Below are 22,188 nucleotides of genomic sequence, written 5' to 3'. Positions count from 1 at the left end.
GTGGTGGGAGTTTGCTGTGGTGGTTTGGGAAGGGTGATGGTGGTGGAGATTTGGTTGCTGGCAGGTGTCGTTTGAGAATGGCGATGAAGCGATGTTTGCGGGGTGGAGTTGTGGAGGTAAAGAGGCAAAGGTGGTGATGTTTGAGTTTTAGTTGTTTGGGAATGATGTTGGTGGCGATTTGGTTGTTGGGGGATGATTGGTCCAAAATAACGACAGCAAAAGAGAAATGGCTATCTCAATGGATCGCAGCCCTGTGAATACGGAAATTCCCTCTCAACAACGGTGGGGAAATCTAACTACACAATTACTTGTCGTCATAACTGATCTAAGGTCCTTTATGGTGGTCTGCGAATTTCCACAGCCGTAACAATACTATCGCTGTCTCTCCAACCGATAAAGGAACAATATTTGGTTCTCTTTTCTCCTCGAACTCCACACTGGATGACGAACATTCCATCTCCCTCTGACGCTCCCCTCACCAATCCTATGTCCCTCCCTATAATCTCTTCTCATACAGTCAAAAAATACTCCTCTCTCTGGACGTAAGCAAGGCCTACGGGCAAGATGGCATTCTCTCCGTATCTTGAAGGGATGTGCTTCAGAACTTGCACCCGTGCTTGCTCGTTTGTTTCGTTTTTGTTTGAAAACCCAAACTTTTCTTCTTACCTGGAAACATGCCTCAATCCAGCCTATTCTTTAAAGAAGGGTGATTGTTCAAACCCTTTTAACTACCGTCCCGTTGCTCTGACTTCGACTGTTTCCAAAGTCTTTGAATGTCTTCTCGATTCCCATTTTCTCAAGCATCTTGAATCTCACAGTCTTCTTTCTGACTACCAATACGGCTTTCACAAGGCAAGATCTACAGGTGATATCCTTTCTTACATTACGAATGTCTGGGCCTCTTCTCTGAGAGACTTTGGGAAATCCTTTGTTGTGGGCCTTGATATCTCAAAAGCCTTTGACAGAGTTTGGCATCGGGATCTGAAATCCAAGCTTCCCTCTTACCGCTTTCCTCCTTCACTCTGCTCTCTCGTATCGAGCTTTCCCTCTGATCACTCTATCAACGTAATTGTTGATGCTTCAACATCTCCCCCCTTCCCTATCAACAGCGGTGTCCCTCAGGGTTCCATTCTGTCCTCAACACTCTTCCTTCTTTTTATCAATGACCTTCTTTCTTCCACAAATAACCAAATGCACTCGTATGCTGATGACTCCATATTACATTCCTCCATGTCTTTCCCATCTGCCCAGTCTTCCCTCACTCGATCTACATCTCGTTTCATCACAGCCACCGCTTTAAATTCGGATTTGGACAAGATCTCCCAGTGGGGAAAATGTAATCAAGTTAAGTTTAATGTTTCAAAAACTCAATTTATGTCTGTGTCTCTGTCTGTGTCTCTGTGTCTCTCTCTCCTCCTTTAAAAACTCTACAATTACACCATGTGATGCAATAAACCTACTAGGAATCACTCAAACATCAAATTTATCCTGGAATCCATACATTACTCGTATAGCTCAGTCTGCCCCGAAGAAATTAGGAGTCCTGTTCAGATGTCAAAGATTCTTCTCCTCTGAACAGTTGCTCCAACTATATAAAGGATTGATTCGTCCATGTAGAGAGCACTGCTCTCACATCTGGGGAGGTTCCATCTCTACATACTTACTGGACAGAATTTAATCCAAAGTTATTCCACTTGTCAACTCTACCAATGTGACCTCAAAACTCGACCCGCTCAAATACACCGCATCGTCGGCTCTTTCTCTTTTCTAAAGATATTACTTCTGTTTCTGCTCGCAAGAACTTGCTGCTTGTGTACCTCCACCATTATCGAGACCAAGGAATACTCGACAAGCCACTACATCACATGATCATTTCTGTGGCCATTGGCAATTCAAGGATGGGCCGTTACGACGTTTGTTTCTTCCCCTCCACTGCCAAACTCTGGAACTCTTTACCTTCTCACGTCGTCCAAAACACTTATGACCTTCCCCTTTTAAAAAGCAGATTTTTTTTTGCTTCCTCAAAAACTCTTGGACTATTCTCTCTTTTCTTGCTTTTCTATTCACGCAGTTCTTTTATTTCAGGCTTGGCCTCGATGAGGACTATTCAGTCCGTGCCTGTGGCCTTCAACATAAAAAAAAACTTGTGGACTATGCCAGATCATTGGAGGAAAGCAGGGTTTATTCTAACGTGCAGTTGTACCCCTTTTGTGCAGTTGTAAATTCAAAATGTGCAGTTGTAAATCCAGATTTGTGCAGTTGTCAATTTGTTCTTTGTTTGAATTTGCATGGCTAGGGTGTCATAAACTAGGAAGGAACTACAATAGATGTCACTGATAGTCTGATAGCTGACCAAAACTTTTTTTTTTATTAACCTTACAATATAATGCAATCATACGTATTGCATAAATCATAATATATGACATAGACTACCACATTTCACATTACAAATTATATCTTAAACAGTGAGGATTATCAAACGTATTTACAGTGGATGTGAAACCACAAGTGGTTGCTCAAAGTCACACAAAGAACAAAATCATAAACCTGAGCCTGAGGTTGACTATGACTAACATTAGAACCAAGTTTCAGGTAAGTCCAACTTGCTAGCTGTCTTTGGCATGAGTAAGATTAAACAAAATCTGTAGAACTTAACGAAAGTGAACATTTAAACCTGTCCAAGTAAGCAAAACTGTAAGAAGGAATTTCTTGACCTTCTTATAAGGTGGTACCTCCACCTCGTCAGGCTGATCATCCTCTACTTTGTGTTCTGCTTCTGTGAAAACTCCCTTGAAGTGGACTTGAAACTTTGCTTTTTCATGGTTTTTACTTCTGCGTGCCTTTGATGACAGCCAAATCATAACCGCCTCCCTTGGATCAAATGCTTCTAATGGTGGCATGTTGTAATGTATGTACAAATACAGATTTTCCATCTCCACTGACATTCTTGATCTTTCACATGTTTTCAGAGCATTGCTGCTACTTATAAGACGCTCGACATCTGCTGAATGAGGCTTGGCAGCCACAACTCTGCTTAATGCCTTCACCAGATTTGGAAACAGTTATTTAGACACCAGATACTTGACGAGCTTGTTGAGTGTAATTAATTAATGTGTGTGTAATTAATTAGATATCGTTTTCTTGCAAAATAGCCATATCTGGCAGATTGACAGATGGCCTCGCACCCCCTATATCCATCTCACACCCCCCAGTTTGGGAACCACTGGTTTAGGTCGTTCGGGCCTCGCATCAGGGGCATATTTAACGTCGGTGCAGTCGGTGGAAACACCGACGGGCCCCTCAACATGCGGGCCCCCAATAATGAGCTAGGGCAAAAAATCTATAGGTAATATATTACCAATTTTCATCCCAGAATTAGGCCATGAAACTGGTCAAGATACCCCTCAGAATGTACCACAGAGCATCTAGAAATCAAAAATTTTCTGGGGGTGACCCCCCAGAGCCACCCGGCGGGAGGGGATACCCCTCCCACACCCACCCGCGCTCCGCGTGCCTTGCCCCTCTGGGCCTCAGCACTGCTACACACCACGACGGCGCAGCCGTCATGCTCGGAGTTTGTACTCGGAACCCGCCCCTGCCTCGCATCAGAGTTTGTACAGTTGTAAATTTTCCTTAGAATAAACCCTGGAGGAAAGGATACTACGAGGTGGCTCAATTGTAATCACAGCATATTTATTTAAAGAAAAGTACAGTTTTACAGTAAGCATTTATTTAAAGTGCAAAATAAATACAGTTATACAGTCAGCAAAAGAAGACACAGTGCAGATCGAACCCGACACAAATACTTACACAATCTTACTCGTGAACAAAACGGGCACCATCAGAACCATTGTGAGGAAGGGTATATTGCTACGAATTTGGAAGCTTACTGCACTCAACATTCAGGTCCCCATAGAACAGTTATATCGATAAGTGTGTGTTTATAGTTAGGGCCCCCTACCTGTGTCTAACGGGAATTACATGTGTGCGCTGGAGTTTCGTTTATAACAAACCTCCTTCACTTCACTCCACACACCGATGCCATCGCCCACGTACGTGGGTGGAGATTTCCATCACCTCAGACCGGGACTCCGCCCAGGAAGGCAGGGGCATGCCCCTTGTCCAATCACGCCACAGAAGGCGGCTTGCCCACGATACACCGGCCAATGAGGGTTGAGATGGTCACAGAAGGCGGCTTTCCCACGATACACCGGCCAATGAGGGTTGAGATGGTCACAGAGAGCGATTTTTTTTTTTTTCCCACGACGCCCCGTCCAATGAGGGTGGAGAGCGCCTCAAACGGCGATTTGCTCACCCCGGAGGAAAAATAAATAAACAGGAATGCCAGGCTGGGTGGAAAAGAAAAGCGTCGTCGTGGTGGTGGTTGTCGTAAGGGTCGTAGTCGTCGTTGTGTTGGTCATCATCATCATGTTGCGTATTTGAGTCCCGCCGAGATGGATCATCGTCGCCTCTGATCTTCTCCTTGGCTTTGGTCGACTGGTGCGTGGCCGGTTGGAGAGCGTGGTACCTGGTGCTTGGAGCGGAATTGTGTTGCGGATTCGAGTCCCGCCGAGCCGGATCGTCGAAGACCACACGAGGTGGACAGTTCCAAGCATAGGCTCTGGTCTCAAGCTCACCTGCTTCGAGCTGGAGGTCTTCAATAAAGACCATTGGGGTCCATTTCTGTGTGTGTGTGTGTGTGTGTGTGTGTGTGTGTGTGTGTGTGTGTGTGTGTGTGTGTGTGTGTGTGTCTGTGTGTGGGCCCATCTTTAAGTAGCAACTGTATAAGTGCTTTTGCTTGTACATTGACTGCATTTCTTATAGTCGGATGTCTCTGCTCTTTGTGTGTTCCCTTACCCCCCATTATAAATAAATCCCCTATTAAATGTTTCAGCTCGTTTTTGTGTTTCTTTCATTGGTTTAGCACGGTGCATGTTGAGAAGTAGCGAGGGTAAATTGTGCATTTGGACCGACGGACCTCGGTAACCATATGCACAGTTTGAGCACGCTAACGGCTCGTTACACTCGAGCTCCGCCGAGGGTGAATTTCCCCGGTAGTTTGGACGACGTGGGTATTTAGATAAATTGAAATTGGCAATCGACCCTATCCCACGCGGTCGACCTATTGGCGATGTTCGGTCTGATAAGGGACCCGTCGGCTCCGGAGTTGTCCGGGGTGACGACCGATAAATTACGGGTGTTCGGTGGAGCCGACTCCACTGCTACTGACCAAGCACATCAAGAGATCACTGGTGTCTGGAAGGCATTGCTTAAATACTCCCTGGCTGGGGGTAGAGCCTGAATGTTGATAAAGTGGATTTGCAGACCGTGCTTTACGGCGCCCCCATTTTTACGCGTCTGTGCTTTACGGCGCCCCCATTCGTGTATGCATGATCACCCCAGCGCCGGCACTGCCCATGCTTGGGCACAGCCAAGAGGATGCTGCCATTTGAACTAGGTTTCTTGATAATATGGATCTGCGTACTTAACACGGCACTTGGGTCTTTGGCTGGGCTCTTCGGGTGCAGACGTGTGCTGGACACCCAATGGGAACCGTAATGAAACAGAGTACGAAGACTAGCCAAACAATGTTACATGGCAATTAGCGCACACTTGCACTTCGAGTTAGACATATGAGCGTCCAGGGTCAAAGTGTCTGTCAGCAGAATATTGTGCTCCCTGTTCCTGCGACTCCAAAAGTGGGGGCGGGTGTCTGCAGTGATTGTGATTGTGGTTGGGGTGATGGTAGCAGGATCATGGTGGTGAGTTGCGGTGTGGTGGTATGTTGTGGTTGAGGCGTCAATGGCGAATGTGCAGTGAGCTTGGGTAATGTTCCAGTGGTGTGGTAATAATAAAGGCGTTGGTGGTTAGAGTACTTGGAATGTCGTAGTGATGGTGCGGGAATGCAAATTACCTGCGTTCACGCATGCGTGAAGGAGAGCTTCGTGTGTGGAGAAGCAAGATGGGAAAGTGATGGGTGGGGCGGGGAAACTACCTCATCCCACACAATGCATGTTGGTCCACAAACCCATGAGACATAAGGGAAGGGCTATCTGAAATGAATTTGAATGAAATAACTATCTTGGAAATCACTATATGTTGTGTGCCATTGGTTTGGGAAGCGATGGTTTTGCAGAACGGCAAATAAATAAATAAATAAATAATAAAATTACATATATATATATATATATATATATATATATATATATATATATATATATATATTTTATTCAGAGACTTTAATCCCCTCAAACGTCGTGGCAAACGACTTACTTTTCAAAGTTTTTCATTCTCATGTTTCGTCTCTGGTAGAGGAATACTGTGTTCATAAAAATGATAAATTTAATCTCGTGATAACTTGGTAAATTAAGAAAACGTAAGTGTGTCATGTATGGAACCACCAACCCCCCCCCAGATTTTCCAACATCTTGTTCAAGTTAAACTTCCCAAAAGTCAGCTATACAACTTGACTTCCAGCGTGGAGATAGGTTGAACACTTGAGTTTATTTGTGCTTGGTGTCATCGGTATAATATACCCAGTTTTTAAGAGGCATTAATTATATTTTAACAAGGGAAGTGTGTTATGTATGGGACATTTGTCTCCCATTGTTTATCCTTTAATGAGACGGTGGCTTATGTCAGTGACCATAGCTGAAGTATGCAATCCCCTCCTACACCTTAACAGACGTAATTGTCATGATGTAAGTTTTAACACATGCCTCCCGGGGAAATTTTTTTAAAATATTTTCACATCTCCATATGAAAATACTGACAATTGGCAACGGCAAACCACCCAGCCTTGCCTTTGCCAAGAAACCGCTTCGGCAGTCCTGGACCTGTCTTCGGGTAGAACACCAGAATATGAAAACTGTAAGCAACATAATTGTGAAACTAAGAACAGCTCACTCGATAACTTCAGTTTCCTCAGGAAGCGTATGGATCTCTCGACTGTTTATCGTCGGTGTTTTAAACACCTCAACCACCGATCCAATGTCGTCCACAAATTCAGGTTCAGTGCTAAAACTGAACTCTGTCTGACAATAATTTGAAATCCTTCTTCAACTCGAGCGTTCATGGAATGCCTTACCCTGCGTTTTCTTGAGAAAAAGGATGTGTGAAGCGTCTTTTCACTGGTGCTTTCCATTTTTTGCACTAAACTACAGTGTGAGACGCCACCATATTTGTCTGAATGCTGAATCTCAATTCCTCTGTCCTCAGGGCACAAGGCAGGATAAAAAAAATTTTTCACTCCATACTGCGAAACAGGTTTATGGAAGTGCCAAGAAGGCGATTCATGTTCTTCAGTGTTCAAGTATATCATTCAATGGAAACAAAATAAAGGTTTTACAAAGGTTGAAAAAAAAAAAACCCCAAAAATTTTAACGGAAGTTTACTGTCGTTCATACTCTGTCTTTACACCACCTTCTTTAACACAAAAGGGAACTGCGCTCTCGACTCTGCACCGTTTACTTGTCATATATGGCCGAGCGAAACCATGGGTTGGAGTCGGCTATCTCGGAGCGAATCAGTGGGGCATAACTTCCCGTCTATCCACTATGTCAGACCAATGAAGGAAAGGATGACCGGACAGGTTTGAAAGATGCTTACCAAACAAAACAGCAAGCATTTATTTACAATCAAGGAGCAGCACAAATTTGCAATCGCAACAACCAGGCATGTATTTACAGTCAGGCAATCAATGAGCACATATGGCAAGCAGGCAAAGACACGAAAGAGTAATAAGCTTACCTACCCCGAGCACATAAATTTTCCTCTTAAGACGATCTTACTTATCACATAGACACAGGACAGGCACAATCATTCAACTGGGAAAACGTAGATAAAAAGTAGAACAGAGCTTGGCTTCGGCCCCTGGCTCACCGGACACATATATGGCTAGCCTATGTCGATCCCAGTATGGAGGGTAGGACAAGGGGGAGTGGGGAAGCGAGGACCATGGGTTGTCGATGCGATGTCGGGAGAGGTGTTGTGTAGCGATAATGTAAGCTTCGAGAAAGGGCGTGAGGTGCGAATGAGTCCCTCACCCTGATTGGTCGAGGAAAATCGTTTATTGCTCTTTCTTTGTCAGTGATGCTCTTTATGCATCCACAGTAGATGGCTACAGATGTGAGGAGATAGCAAGAAAAGATCGTGAACAAAACGGGCAACATCAGGGTCATTCTGAGGAAGGATAGATTAGGGAGAGAGATAAGAGAAAGTTTAGGTCAATGCTGAGCTCTGGTGCGCTGATGACCTCATGACCTCACCCTCGTGCTCGTCTCGTCCCGTGCGCCTGTCTCGGGTCAGCACACTTGTCCCAGCTCAGTCAGGTCCCTCAGCACAAACGTGCAGGCAGCTTTGCTTCTGATGAGATCTCCAGCGTACACTAACAGCAGCAAGCAGCATCAGTTGCTTGCCTTTTATGCTTCCTGGGCCAGGCTTGGCTTTGAGGGAGCAGAGTTCGTGGGAAGCGAAGTTCCAGGGAGTCAGGGTCCGCCACATTCTCTGATCTTGCGCGGAATGTCCTCATTGGTCCATGCTCACCATGTCGTTAAAGTTTCAGAGGTATTTCTCAGAAGACAATTTTGTTTGCCAGAGTCGGGTTTCTCGGAAGACGATGTTGTTTGCCGGAGTTGGGTTTCTTGGAAGACGATGTTGTTTTCTGGAGTTGGGTTTCTTGGAAGACGATGTTGTTTGCTGGAGTTGGGTTTCTTGGAAGACGATGTTGTTTGCTGGAGTTGGGTTTCTTGGAAGACGATGTTTCTTGGCGGAATTGGGTTTCTTGGAAGATGATGTTGTTTGCCGAAGTTGGGTTTTCTGGAAGATGATGTTTCTTGGCGGAGTTGGGTTTCTTGGAAAACGATGTTGTTTGCCGCAGTTGGGTTTCTTGGAAGATGATGTTTCTTGGTGGAGTTGGGTTTCTTGGAAAACGATGTTGTTTGCCGGAGTTGGGTTTCTTGGAAGATGATGTTTCTTGGCGGAGTTGGGTTTCTTGGAAAACGATGTTGTTTGCCGCAGTTGGGTTTCTTGGAAGATGATGTTTCTTGGTGGAGTTGGGTTTCTTGGAAGACGATGTTGTTTGCCGGAGTTGGGTTTCTTGGAAGATGATGTTTCTTGGTGGAGTTGGGTTTCTTGGAAGACGATGTTGTTTGCCGGAGTTGGGTTTCTTGGAAGACGATGTTTCTTGGTGGAGTTGGGTTTCTTGGAAGACGATGTTGTTTGCCCGAGTTGGGTTTCTTGTAAGACTATGTTTCTTGTTGGAGGTCCTGTTTTGGTGCATTATGAGAAACGTTGTATGGTGTGCCGAAATGCATGACATGTAGGAAGAAAATGGAAAACTATAAACTCTGGTCCATGATGCTTTGAGCAGTAAGGGCTGGAAACAAAAGAGTGAGGGATTGAAAGTGGATAGAGAGGGGGAAAATAATATCTGGGGTGAAACATGTTAATCCCTCAACGCATTCCCCCAATCACCTGTACAAAGTGCAGGGATCCATCTCAACACATGATCGTGAAATGACAATCTCATGGATGCTCTCCTCGGGGTAAATTTCAACAACTTTAGCAATATATCGAATTGAGAACTTCTCCACTGCTGCTGTTGAACATGTACACACAACATAACTGTGGCATAGCCCCTCTCTCCCCCACCACCCCCCACCCATGCTTTTATTTAATTTTGTTTGTCTATTCTGCAGTTTTGAACCAACAGCTTTCATTTGGCATTAATCACTTTTGATTTGATTTCGATGCAACGTCTCATGGTATTTCAATGATTTAGAAAAGCATCGCTCAAGCTCCTCCACGAGTGTCAACTTTATACACAAAAAAAGAAGAACATCTCCAAACCTTTTTCTGTTTGCTTTATTGAGTTCATATTCATTAAATTTTGTGCAGAAATGTTCCATCCCTCAGGAGAGCCAGAAAACATCTTTCTAATCTCAAGTCTGAACTCTCAAACCTCTCTCCCGCCTCCAAATCCTGGTGGCGTCTAATCAAATCTGTTTCTGGTGTATGTTCCCCCTCCATCCCTCCCTTACCTCAAATGGCCGCACTGCTGATACCGCACGTGAAAAGGCTGAATGCCAAAACTCTGTGTTTGCTTCTAAATCTCGTCCCAACCAATCACTTTCTGTGCCCACCTTACCCAGTCGCACCCAACTGTCCCTGGACTCTGTCCTTTTCTCCTGACAAGGTGGAGAACTTGCTTTCAAACCTCGACTCAGATTCTGCAACTGGTCCAGACGGCATCAGCCCACGTGTCCTAAAAACCTGCTCCTCTGCTCTTGCCTCTCTCTGTTCTATTCACCCTCTCATTTGCTGAAGGACATCTGCCATCTGCCTGGAAATCAGCAACCATCACTGCCCTGCATGAAAAAGGTGCAAAAACAGATCCCTGCAACTACAGACCAATCAGCCTTCTCCCAATCATCAGCAAGATTATGGAATCCATCATCGCTTCAGACATTAAATCCTTCCTCTTCTCCAATGGCTTGATTTCTGATCATCAATTTGGATTCAATCCAGGGCACTCTACCCTGGATATGCTGCTTCTGTTCTCCCAACAATGGATGGAGGTACTTTATGCCAGACAGGAAATCAGAGCCCTCTTCCTGTCCAGGCTGGAGTTCCTCAAGGTAGCGTTCTGGGCCCTGTTCTTTTTCTGGTTTTCATCAATGATCTCTCCGACTCTCTGGAAAATCCTCTTTTGTATCTTTACTGATGACTCTACCCTCTGCGTACCATCTGTCATCCCTCAGACCGGCAAACAGCGGCTTCTTCGCTCTCTGCAGAAATGGGTAAAATCACAAACTGGTCCAACACGTGGAACATGTCTTTCAATCCTGACAAATCTCACACTCTCACTATGTCTCTCTGAAAGTACTGTCTGGAACCCCCCTCTGCCTCCCCCCCAATCTACTTTCTCAACAATCCTCTGGAAGAAGTCCTTTCATTCAAGTTTCTGGGTCTCACTATCTGCCATAATCTTTCCGAGGAAAGCCACATTTCCAACCTCGCCTCCAAAGCCAGTCGCCAACTGGGAATCCTCCATCGTGCAAAGTTCTTCCTTGGCACACCTGAGCTCCTGACCACATACAAAGCTTTCGTCCGCAGCCTGATGGAGCACTGCTCTCCCCTCTTGGCTGGTGCTCCTGCCTCTCACCTTTCTCGGCTTCACGCTGTGGAAACCAAGGTGTTTGAGATCATTGGTATCTCCTGTGCTGAGGCTGGGTCTTTGGGCCTCTCTCTTTCACCACAGTCAGGTCGGTGGTCTTTTTGTTTTCTACCGTTTCCTGTCTCCCCCCCCCTCCAATATTTCTGTGGGGTGCTCAAGGTCTGCCAGCAACTCCCTTTTCTGTTAAAACTACCAAAATCAAGATGCACACTTTCACTCCTTCATTCCTATTTTTTCCCATGCCTTTGGAACAAACTCCCACACTCTTCCCTCCAGATCTTCAAAACAGCTGTTCAGCACCAACTCTTGTCTTTCCTAATCCAAAACCATGATCTTTTCTCCCTCCGCATATCCACCCCAAACCCACCTCCTTCAAATTCCCTGCTTTCCTTCCTGAAAATCCCTGTAGTGTCCATCTTGTTTACCCTGTGTACCCTGCCCCATCCCTCTCCCTTTCACAGATCTCCTCATGTCTCTGTCCACACTGCTTTTTTTTTTCCTTCCCTCTCCCACCCCTCTTGTCTCCTGCTCCCCTTGTTGTACGTTGTGTGTGTAAGTTCTTGTATGAGCCTCGACAGTGTATACAAAAAAAACAAATCCAAATGAACTGAACTGGTGAATAGCACACCAAAGGATGATTATTGTCAAATTATTGTCAAACAGCACACACACACGATGATCAATAACACTTTTCTTGCAAAGGTCTGAGCATTTCATGAACCGTCGGCTATCCATCTCCATCTTGATTCACAATGGGAACGCAGTGCCTGGAGCCTGCTTAGCATTCTGAAGGACTCTGTTCCGAGATGCAGTCGGCCTTGCTGGAATATGCCAACATGGCATTGTAAGTTCATTTCAACACCACAGGGGATGAAGCAGTGCATGACCAACTGAGTTATCTTGGTGTGTCAGAGTGCTTGCGCTGTCACCCCATTATTCATACTTGCTATTGCAGCTTCACTCACTTTTATCCTATCTGTTATTTCTATGACTTTTTTTTTTTTTTTTTTTTTTGCTGTCCTGCAACAGCTCTGTGAGTAGATCACATATTGTTTGATCTTGGCTGGTTCTGTTTGTCATGTCTTCACCTTTTCAATTCCAGTTGTATGTTGACTATTGTAACGCGTCTGGGTCTTGGGTGGACCGCGATCACACCCGGGCGTGATAATTGCCACTCGATCACCAGGCCTCCAACAGGTATCATTTGAACGGGGAGGCACAAACGGTCGAGTGACCCGACATCGCAGCACAAGTCCCAACGGTTCTTTTCTACCCAGTGAGATCATCTGCCAAAGACGACAACCGAGCTCGCTGCCTAAAATCCACAAGGGTGCTTTATAAAACCTACCATGATGATCATCAGGAGAAACCGAATAGGATTTTGGGTTTTTTTGCTGCAACTCCTGTACCCTACAACTCATCCTGGTTTTTCAACACACACACACACACACACGCGCACACACACACACACACACACACACACACACACACACACACACACACACACACACACACACACACACACACACACACACACACACACACACACACACACACACACACACACACACACACACACAACACCTATAGGTGGCACAAAACCGAAAAATCCTTTGCATCAAACCACAAACATTAAGTCCACTCATCTGTAATGTGAAGTAGCAGCGGAAAGTAATGGACCAAGAGAACGAGATATCAGCGATCGCCAAGGGCAAGGGCCAAAAAAACCTCACAAACTTGGGTTTCCAGTAACATGCTGCTCAATGAATGGGGTAGGTAGGTAGGTAGGTAGGTAGGTGGGGATTTTTTTTTGTTTGTGGGGGATCAGGGAGGGGACATGTTTTAAATGTAAGCAGTACAGTATTTCAGATTCTCCATCTTTCCAACCAGTGAGTTGATAGTTCAAAAGATATAGAATCATGAACTTTAACATGTGCATTGTGAGATACACAAGTGAGAGGATCACATAACAGCAATTTATTATCTCTGTGATGTTTCCTTCAAACAGTGAACCTGGTCTCAGCAGTGATAAACACAGCATATCATGAACATGGCTCAACAGGACATATGAAGGAATTGAAGAAAACTAATCTTTCATTCATCATCCCTGAAAATCATGTCTATTCACATGTTGCACCCTCTCCAGTTGATAAAAGTCCTCGACTGCACCCTTTTGGGGGCATCCATGAAGTGTGTACTGTTCAACATCAGAAACTTTAACACACCCCTCACCCCTCAACCCCAACCAATGCACTTTAAATTTCATCGGTATAATACAGCAACAAAGCAATTGCTATACACCCTCACCCCTCCAGGTACCCCCATGTCCTCTCCTCCCTTTCCCCCCAACCTTTTTCCTGCTCAACACACTCCCCCCCCATCTCTTCACTTCCTTTCTCTCTTTCTCCCCTCCCTCCTCCCTTTCCCCTCACCTCCCCCCTTTCCCCTCACCTCCCCCCTCACCTCTCCACTTCCCCCATTCCCCTCTCCTCTCCTGTATTCCTGTCAGCAAAGTGACAGGTGTTATTTGCTGATATACCAAAGTGGCAGGTGGTATTTGCTGATATACCAAAGTGACAGGTGGTATTTGCTGGGATACCAAAGTGACAGGTGGTACGAGCTGGTATAGCAAGGTGACAGGTGGTACGAGCTGGTATAGCAAGGTGACGGGTGGTACGAGCTGGTATAGCAAGGTGACGGGTGGTATTTGCTGGTGTAGCAAGGTGATGGGTGGTATTTGCTGGTGTAGCAAGGTGACAGGTGGTATTTGCTGGTGTAGCACGTTGACAGGTGGTATTTGCTGGTGTAGCAAGGTGACAGGTGGTATTTGCTGGTGTAGCAAGGTGACAGGTGGTATTTGCTGGGATACCAAAGTGACAGGTGGTACGAGCTGGTATAGCAAGGTGACAGGTGGTACGAGCTGGTATAGCAAGGTGACAGGTGGTATTTGCTGGTGTAGCAAGGTGACGGGTGGTATTTGCTGGTGTAGCAAGGTGACGGGTGGTATTTGCTGGTGTAGCAAGGTGACGGGTGGTATTTGCTGGTGTAGCAAGGTGACGGGTGGTATTTGCTGGTGTAGCAAGGTGACGGGTGGTATTTGCTGGTGTAGCAAGGTGACGGGTGGTATTTGCTGGTGTAGCAAGGTGACGGGTGGTATTTGCTGGTGTAGCAAGGTGACAGGTGGTATTTGCTGGGATACCAAAGTGACAGGTGGTACGAGCTGGTATAGCAAGGTGACAGGTGGTACGAGCTGGTATAGCAAGGTGACAGGTGGTATTTGCTGGTGTAGCAAGGTGACGGGTGGTATTTGCTGGTGTAGCAAGGTGACGGGTGGTATTTGCTGGTGTAGCAAGGTGACGGGTGGTATTTGCTGGTGTAGCAAGGTGACGGGTGGTATTTGCTGGTGTAGCAAGGTGACGGGTGGTATTTGCTGGTGTAGCAAGGTGACGGGTGGTATTTGCTGGTGTAGCAAGGTGACGGGTGGTATTTGCTGGTGTAGCAAGGTGACAGGTGGTATTTGCTGGTGTAGCAAGGTGACAGGTGGTATTTGCTGGGATACCAAAGTGACAGGTGGTACGAGCTGGTATAGCAAGGTGACAGGTGGTATTTGCTGGTGTAGCAAGGTGACGGGTGGTATTTGCTGGTGTAGCAAGGTGACGGGTGGTATTTGCTGGTGTAGCAAGGTGATGGGTGGTATTTGCTGGTGTAGCAAGGTGACAGGTGGTATTTGCTGGTATAACAAGGTGACAGGTGGTATTTGCTGGTGGTACTAGCTGGTATAACGAGGTGACGGTGGTATTTGCTGGTATAGCAAGGTGACAGGTGGTATTTGCTGGTATAACAAGGTGACAGGTGGTATTTGCTGGTGGTACTAGCTGGTATAACAAGGTGACGGGTGGTATTTGCTGGTGTAGCAAGGTGATGGGTGGTATTTGCTGGTATAACAAGGTGACAGGTGGTATTTGCTGGTATAACAAGGTAACAGGTGGTATTTGCTGGTGGTACTAGCTGGTATAACGAGGTGACGGTGGTATTTGCTGGTATAGCAAGGTGACAGGTGGTATTTGCTGGTATAACAAGGTGACAGGTGGTATTTGCTGGTGGTACTAGCTGGTATAACGAGGTGACGGTGGTATTTGCTGGTATAGCAAGGTGACAGGTGGTATTTGCTGGTATAACAAGGTGACAGGTGGTATTTGCTGGTATAGCAAGGTGACAGGTGGTATTTGCTGGTATAAAATAAAATGTGTTATACTGTTTGTAAGGTATAAACAGGCCTATCCAAGGCGTTCATATGCACCCCTCCCCCATCAAAGTGCAGTACCGTCCATTCAAGGTACACATGAAATTGAGATGATGATAAGATCTTGCAATCTCTTTTTTTTGTCACAAAACTGGCTTAAAATAATTTTTGAGAAATTAAGTTCTGGAATTTAAAACATTCAGAATGAATATTTACACTTTGTTTTCAATTTTAGACCGACGTCCACAATAATATTCTCCTTCTTCTTCTCCTCCTCCTTCTCCTTCTTCTTCTCCTCCTCCTCCTTCTTTTTCTTCTCCTTCTTCTCCTCCTCACACCTTTTAGTGTTGGTTTTTTTGGTTGTAGCCTATTTTCGCCAGACATAAGCATGGCAAACGCAGACCTCACGGGTCTGACATCTCGTGGACCTTGGTGACAACATCGGCACCTGAAATGAAAAAAACGAAACGCCAAATGTGCGCATGGCTGCCACGACTTCTGCCGTCAGGTCGGGAATGTCTATGCAGAATCCATTTTCCGATTTGGAAACGAGACACTATCGGTGTCATGTGCAATGTTTTTTTTTAAATGTCGATCAAACTCTCTGACCCCTTAAATGAAATAAACAGCCACTGGATTTCTCTGTTGAGACCACAGCGGTCAACAATGGCACCGTGTGACGCCATGCTGAGCACGTGAAAGCGGATATAAAATGGCCGCCCGGAAGTCGGCCCTCTCAAAAACGAATAAATAAATAAATTCGGGCTCAGCAGGAATTCGGAAACTCGACTCTCTCTCATTTTTAGGCCGAAGGCTTCCCCGGCACTCGCGATCCAATGATCATATTATTTTCAGATCGCCACATGACCTTAACCTTAAACATTTAGGGATGGAGTTTAATTTATGAAAAGGTGTCCTCTTCTCCAATCGATCCGTAAAACTCAACATTCTCAAAATTGGAGAAAAATGATTCAAGTTAGGATCAAAAAAGTTTTTTTCAGACCACTATTTGACCTTGTCCTTTAATCTGGAGGGGTGTGATGTAGATTTAGCGTAAATGTGGCTTGCTCTCAGCTATCTAGGCTATCTAGAAAGGGCGATTCTGTTCTGCTCAGCCAAAAAATTGTTGAGTTACGGTGCTAAGTGGAAAATTTTCTGCAATTAGGTCAAGGTTAAAAAGTCGTGTCAACTCCACATACTTTCTATTCCTATTATTAGCCCCCTTTGGGCTTGGAATCCGAAATGGGGGGGGGGGGGCTGATGGATTTGATCTCAGTTTTCGTGTCCGTGCGTGCGCAACTATATTTCGGACGTGCGTGGATTGATTTTATTCGAATTTGGCACAAAGACAGCAAATGATGGTTATACATATGCACATCAGTTTGTTTTGCGATGTGATCAACAATGGCCGACTGGCGGCCATTTTAGTTGTAAAAAAAAAAAATCCCGATGTCGAACACGTCCTCAACGATTTCACGAACGTGCATTTGCCAACGTCGTTCAAACTTGGCACATATGAAGAATGATGGCTTGCATATGTACGTCCTTTCTTTTCGAGATGAGATCCAAGATGGCCGACCGGTGGCCATTTTGTTCCTCAAATGTATCCCCGACCATTTCTCAGAAATGCACGGTCGGATTTTGTTCAAACTTGGCATACACGCAGTACATGATGGCATGCACGTGCACCTCACTTTATTTTTCGATCTGATCAAAGATGGCCGACTGGTAGACTGGTGGCTATTTTAATTGCACTTAAATATGGGCGACTCCTTTAACTCCACACAGACAAATTATTTAAACAACGGAGGCTAAGACATTTTGTGTGTTGTATTTTTTTTTTTTTTAACTTGTGGATGAAAAATTTCATTCCGAGATGCAGCTCGGAAATTGCCAGATAAAAGGGAGGAAAACCAAAATGGTGGTTTAGTCCACTTGTGATGTAAGAAACTCTTGGGTATCATTAAGAAGTGGGGGTGGTAATTGTAAACCGTAAACCAAACCCTACAACAGGGATAGGCCTCACCCTATCCTCCTATAGGGGGGGGGGTTATAAAGAGAGAGGAGGAGGAGATTAGGACCATACTCTGTGCAGTGTTGGTGCTGCCAAAGCAGTCTCCTTGGCGATTGGACAATCCTGGACGGGTCGCCACTCCGACACAGGATACCAGCATGCTGGCACTCATTTTGCCGACCTCAGGCATAATTAGACCAGGCATAATAATTTTGTCAACACCAGGCATAATTAGATAAGTTCCTGATTCAAGTGGGGGAGATGCAGCTTCATTCTTCAAATAAATGAAGTTTGATATTTATACAGATTGCATTTTTTCCGAATTTATAATCAGGACAGATTGTCACAGATAAGGAATGCTTTCCCAAAACCTGCTGAGTCCATCGAGATGGTGTAGTTTTGATGAAAAACAAATCTTTAGTCACAACATTAACAAGAAGTAAATTGTGAAAGCACTTCTCTTGACGCATCATTTAGGAATGGAGGTTAAGTTTGAAAACATAAAACAACTTTTAAGATAAATTTTTTTTTTTTTTAAACAAGTGGTCCATTTATCAACATGTTTGCAATCTTTGTGCACACAATGATGCAGCTTCGTGCTTCGTGTTCCTCGGGCCCTTAAGCCACCAAAGTGATTTGTGGTCCTCTCCGGTGAACACAATTTCTACAAGCCGCTAGTCCAGGGCTCCTGGGACCAGTCATTGACGAAACACAGTTCACAAACTCCATCTTTAACCAACGAGCTGAGGAAGCTCAGGTGAGACATGCTTCAGGCTCATTATCATGGACTTAACTGTGGGCACTAACCCCCTCCCCTCCCCCACCCCGTTCCAACTCCAACTAAGGTGAACCCCCCCACCCCCCAACCCCTTCCTCATGTCCTGGCTCTTAATGGCTCGGGCAAGGCACGACTTGCCCGACCAAACATCTCTTCACATGTATATCACTGCATGTCCCTGATGGCGCTGTACCAAGTCCCCACGGCGATGTGGAATTGCAGGAAAAATAATATAAGAATGAGAATAAAGAGCGTTGTGGGGGACCCCATGGGACATCAGGCTCACTAAAATCCATCGACACATCAATCCCTTTGGTCATTTGTCGACGAAATGTAACATTCACAAAATGTGCATGCAGACATAGCAGATCATGTGTACAGAAAACACAAATACAGGGCGGGAGGGAGGGGTTACCATTCCGTCCATGCATACTTCAATATGTCCAGTTCAAATGATGAAGACACGAGAGGAAGTTTTCTGAAAATAAAATGTAGAAAGTACAGAATGGGAGGACCCATGGTCATTCAGAACACCTGAACCAAGTGATGAAGGAGAGTGTCAGCCATAATGACTGGACCAGCATTGTTTGTGCACCTTGTCAGGTGAGGCAGGTAGATTATACCACTTCGGAGGTCATGAATGAGACGAACTGAGTTTTTGCCCACAATCCAATCATGACGTAGCTCTTAACTCCTGACTCGACTTGTTGAAGGTTCGATTCCAAATCATTACTTTTCACGGCTCTCTTCGGCTGTATTTAAACCCATGCATCCTCTGTGATGTCCTCACAAATGAGCCGCCATTGTACCCAAACTGCCGCCTACCAATCCGAAAGGGATAGAGTATCCACATATAACATCAAGGCACAATGACACTGATGGAGCAGGTGTGTACATCGTGCAGTTTACTATCTTGACACGTAGATCAACTTCCCTGTACTTTTTGATAAATCCAAGTGTGTGTGTATGTGTGTGTGTGTGTGTGTATGTGTGTGTGTGTGTGTGTGTGTGTGTGTGTGTGTGTGTGTGTGTGTGTGTGTGTGTGTGTGTGTGTGTGTGTGTGTGTGTGTGTGTGTGTGTGTGTGTGTGTGTGTGTGTGTGTGTGTGTGTGAGAGAGAGATATATATAACACGTTCAGTCCTCCAGTGAGTAAAGTTTGAATGTGTTGTTGCGTTGATTAGTTCTGACTGCCTGGACGTAATTGGGGTTGTGGATCCGTGACCAAGGTTGTGGATCTGCCGTTTGGAGAGGTTCTGGGCTGAAAGGAACAAAACCTCGAGGAAGAACTGTGCTCAGCTGATGATCCGTGCAGTCAGGAAACCATTCACTTGCTTGCAGGTTAAGGTTCTTACTTTAGGTAAGAGAACTACGTTTTGAGGTTGACAATGGAAATGAAGTTGAATAGAGGATATTGTGACATTAACATCATTTGCAGCAATCCGTCAAATTATATCGTACTTGCAAGGGTGGGTATCTGGCGTTGCCAGGCAATTCCAGGTCCCTCTACTCCTCCAACCCCCTTCCGCTCCCTCATCCCACCCCTCCCCCTGCCTCCTCTGACCCACCCTGCCCCCCTCCAGACTCCCATCCCACCCCTTCCCCTCTGTCCTCCTACCTCCTCCCACCCCACCCCTCCTTCTGGACTCCAACCCACCCCTTTGGACTCCCAACCCAACCCCTTCACCTTCTGGACTCCAACCCACCCCTTCCCTGCCTCCTCCCTTTGGACTCCCAACCCAACCCCTTCACCTTCTGCTCCCTCCTCCACCGTTCCCATCCCTCCTTCCAGAAAGGACTTTTCGCAAGGTTTTAAACCACATTTTGGGAAAATAAATAATTAAAATATAACCTGCTTCTGATTCCTACCACCCTCTAACTTGCCATGTGTCTTGTCAAAATGTGCCCCCTGAGGGACGATTTAATCGTTTTGGCCAAAATAATGATGCGATAGATGTTTATTCTAATCGCCATGTCATGAATCTTGGGTGTGTTCAGTTACCAAGTTTTTTGTAGAGAGCTTGCCAAGTGGCTTAAGCATGAAAGCAAGCACTCCATTCAAAACCATTTGCAAGAAACTGCTGGTTTGGCAAGCGCTAGCGAGCTGCTTGGTAACTGAACACACCCATGGACATCTCAACACAGTACATACAAAACACCAACAAAGGACAGTTTTTATTTTTATTATTATTATTATTATTATTATTATTATTTCAAATAATCCTACCCGTCATTTCACTGACGAAACAATTGGTCGTCCTGTTTTGCCAAATTTACCCGTGCAGAGAGTGCTTTAACCCTTCCTTGTCCAGTCCCCACCCCCCATCGCCTTTTGTCCCCCGGTCATCCTGTGACAGCCCCGTGGGGCAGGGTAGAGAGAAGGGAAGGAGGACAAGTTCACCAGTGCGAATAGTGCTTCAACCTCAGCATTGTCCAGTTAAAAAAGGTAATTGTAATACCCTCTGCAACCACCACCATCAGAGCTCCAGATCCTCACATTATGCCGGTTGACCTTCCCCAATACATGAAAGCGAGCTTTATCTGTGAACGTGACCTTTTTCAGGTAATATTTGTCATCCCCCATGCGACTGAGTACTTCCAAGGCAAACACCTGGCATTTGGGTCCGTCATGAGTTTCTTTATCATATAAACCAAGGATGCATCATTTGTGGTCCAAATTATACCAACAATTATGTGGTCCAACTACAGTTGTCCAGGTCTTTTTGGAACACCCTGTACAGTATAAGGTTACAATAATGGTGAGATTCATTCAATCCCATTTCCGATATCGATTAAACACGGTCGATATATATATATATATATATATATATATATATATATATATGTATGTATGTATGTATATATATATATATATATATATATATATATATATATATATATATATATATATATATATATTGTTACGAATTTCGGCCCGCCCGGCGTGCGATCGGCCACGTAACTCGAATCGCGACCGCGTCGCCCACCGGAACGGGCAATTCAGTCGTGACCCTCCTTGGAACTACCGCCAGGAGCTAGTCACGGGTGGGTCTTTCGACCACACCACAATCGCGCCAATGAGCCACCCGTGCAGGATAGGGTTGTTCACCAAACTCGACCTACCTAAGTACCTGCGCGAGTAGTTAACCGGGTGATCGTACCTCGCCGCTGGCCGGCCGAGGACACGAACCGCTGAAGCGGTCCGTTCCGTGCTTCAGTGATGATCGAGCGGTGTTATCGCCGGCCCCGACGGACGTGATTATTTACCGGGTGCTTACACCCCTCTACCAATTCCTTCTGTGATGCAAGATGGAACTTTCAAACAAGGGAAAGGACGCAACGAAACGGGGAACAGTTCTACAAGCACATTTATTGCACACTCAGCAAGCACGTATTTACAGCCATACAGGGAATCGTGCACATATATACAGTGAAAGCAAGCAAAGGCAGAGTTACAACCGAATATTTATTCTCACAATTACTTAAACAGGTTTACTTTACAAGACGGCGCCAACACATGCACTTACACAAAAGCAAAGAAAAGCCACCCTCCAAGACAAGCGTGGCAGATATCTCCGTGGACCAAATGTACGTGGAACCTGGATGAGCGGCCAGGTCCACGAGACCGAAGGGTCTTACCCGTGCCCTGGTGGCACGATGGCGGGCAAGCCGCGATGTCAGCGTAGCTGCGCCTGGCTTCGTGCCCCTGGCGTGGCCAGTGAGCTCTCTCCGGCGTTCTCCGCGCAGGCACGTGTTTCACCGTCGGCACCATTGGTTGGGGAGGGGAACGGACGGGGTTACCGGCGCTTTCTTTGTGCGGAGCTCGGTAAGGGAGAGGGGAATTGCTGACGCTCCGTCCAACGAGTTGACACTCTGGACCTCACTGGCTCCGGCGAACTCCTCCTGGCTGTGGCCTCCACTACGCCCCTTCTCCAGCGGCGGTCCCCACTCAGCCCTCTGGTTCGCCTCTGAGCCCTCCT

At 45.8% G+C, this 22,188-nt stretch overlaps 1 protein-coding gene across 5 annotated transcripts in view; it reads left to right on the top strand.

Moving 5' to 3' along the window:
- LOC147029298 (disco-interacting protein 2 homolog C-like) overlaps nucleotides 1-22,188 on the top strand; it is a 332,275-nt gene that overhangs the window by 12,775 nt on the left and 297,312 nt on the right. Inside the window, exon 1 of one of the 5 annotated variants that reach the window (XM_085872253.1) lies at nucleotides 18,172-18,190. The exons of the other annotated variants lie outside the window; for them this stretch is intronic. The gene's annotated coding sequence lies outside the window, so the exon portion shown is untranslated. Of the gene's footprint in view, nucleotides 1-18,171; nucleotides 18,191-22,188 lie in introns of those variants that run through there. 5 annotated transcript variants of the gene reach the window in all.

The sequence above is a fragment of the Eptatretus burgeri genome, chromosome 3 (genome assembly GCF_056783735.1).
Source record: "Eptatretus burgeri isolate ZD-2024b chromosome 3, Ebu_testis_v1, whole genome shotgun sequence".
In the NCBI taxonomy this organism is placed as follows: Eukaryota; Metazoa; Chordata; class Myxini; order Myxiniformes; family Myxinidae; genus Eptatretus; species Eptatretus burgeri.
The sequence above is the reverse complement of the archived record's forward strand: the minus strand, read 5'-3'. Positions and strand labels throughout refer to the sequence as shown.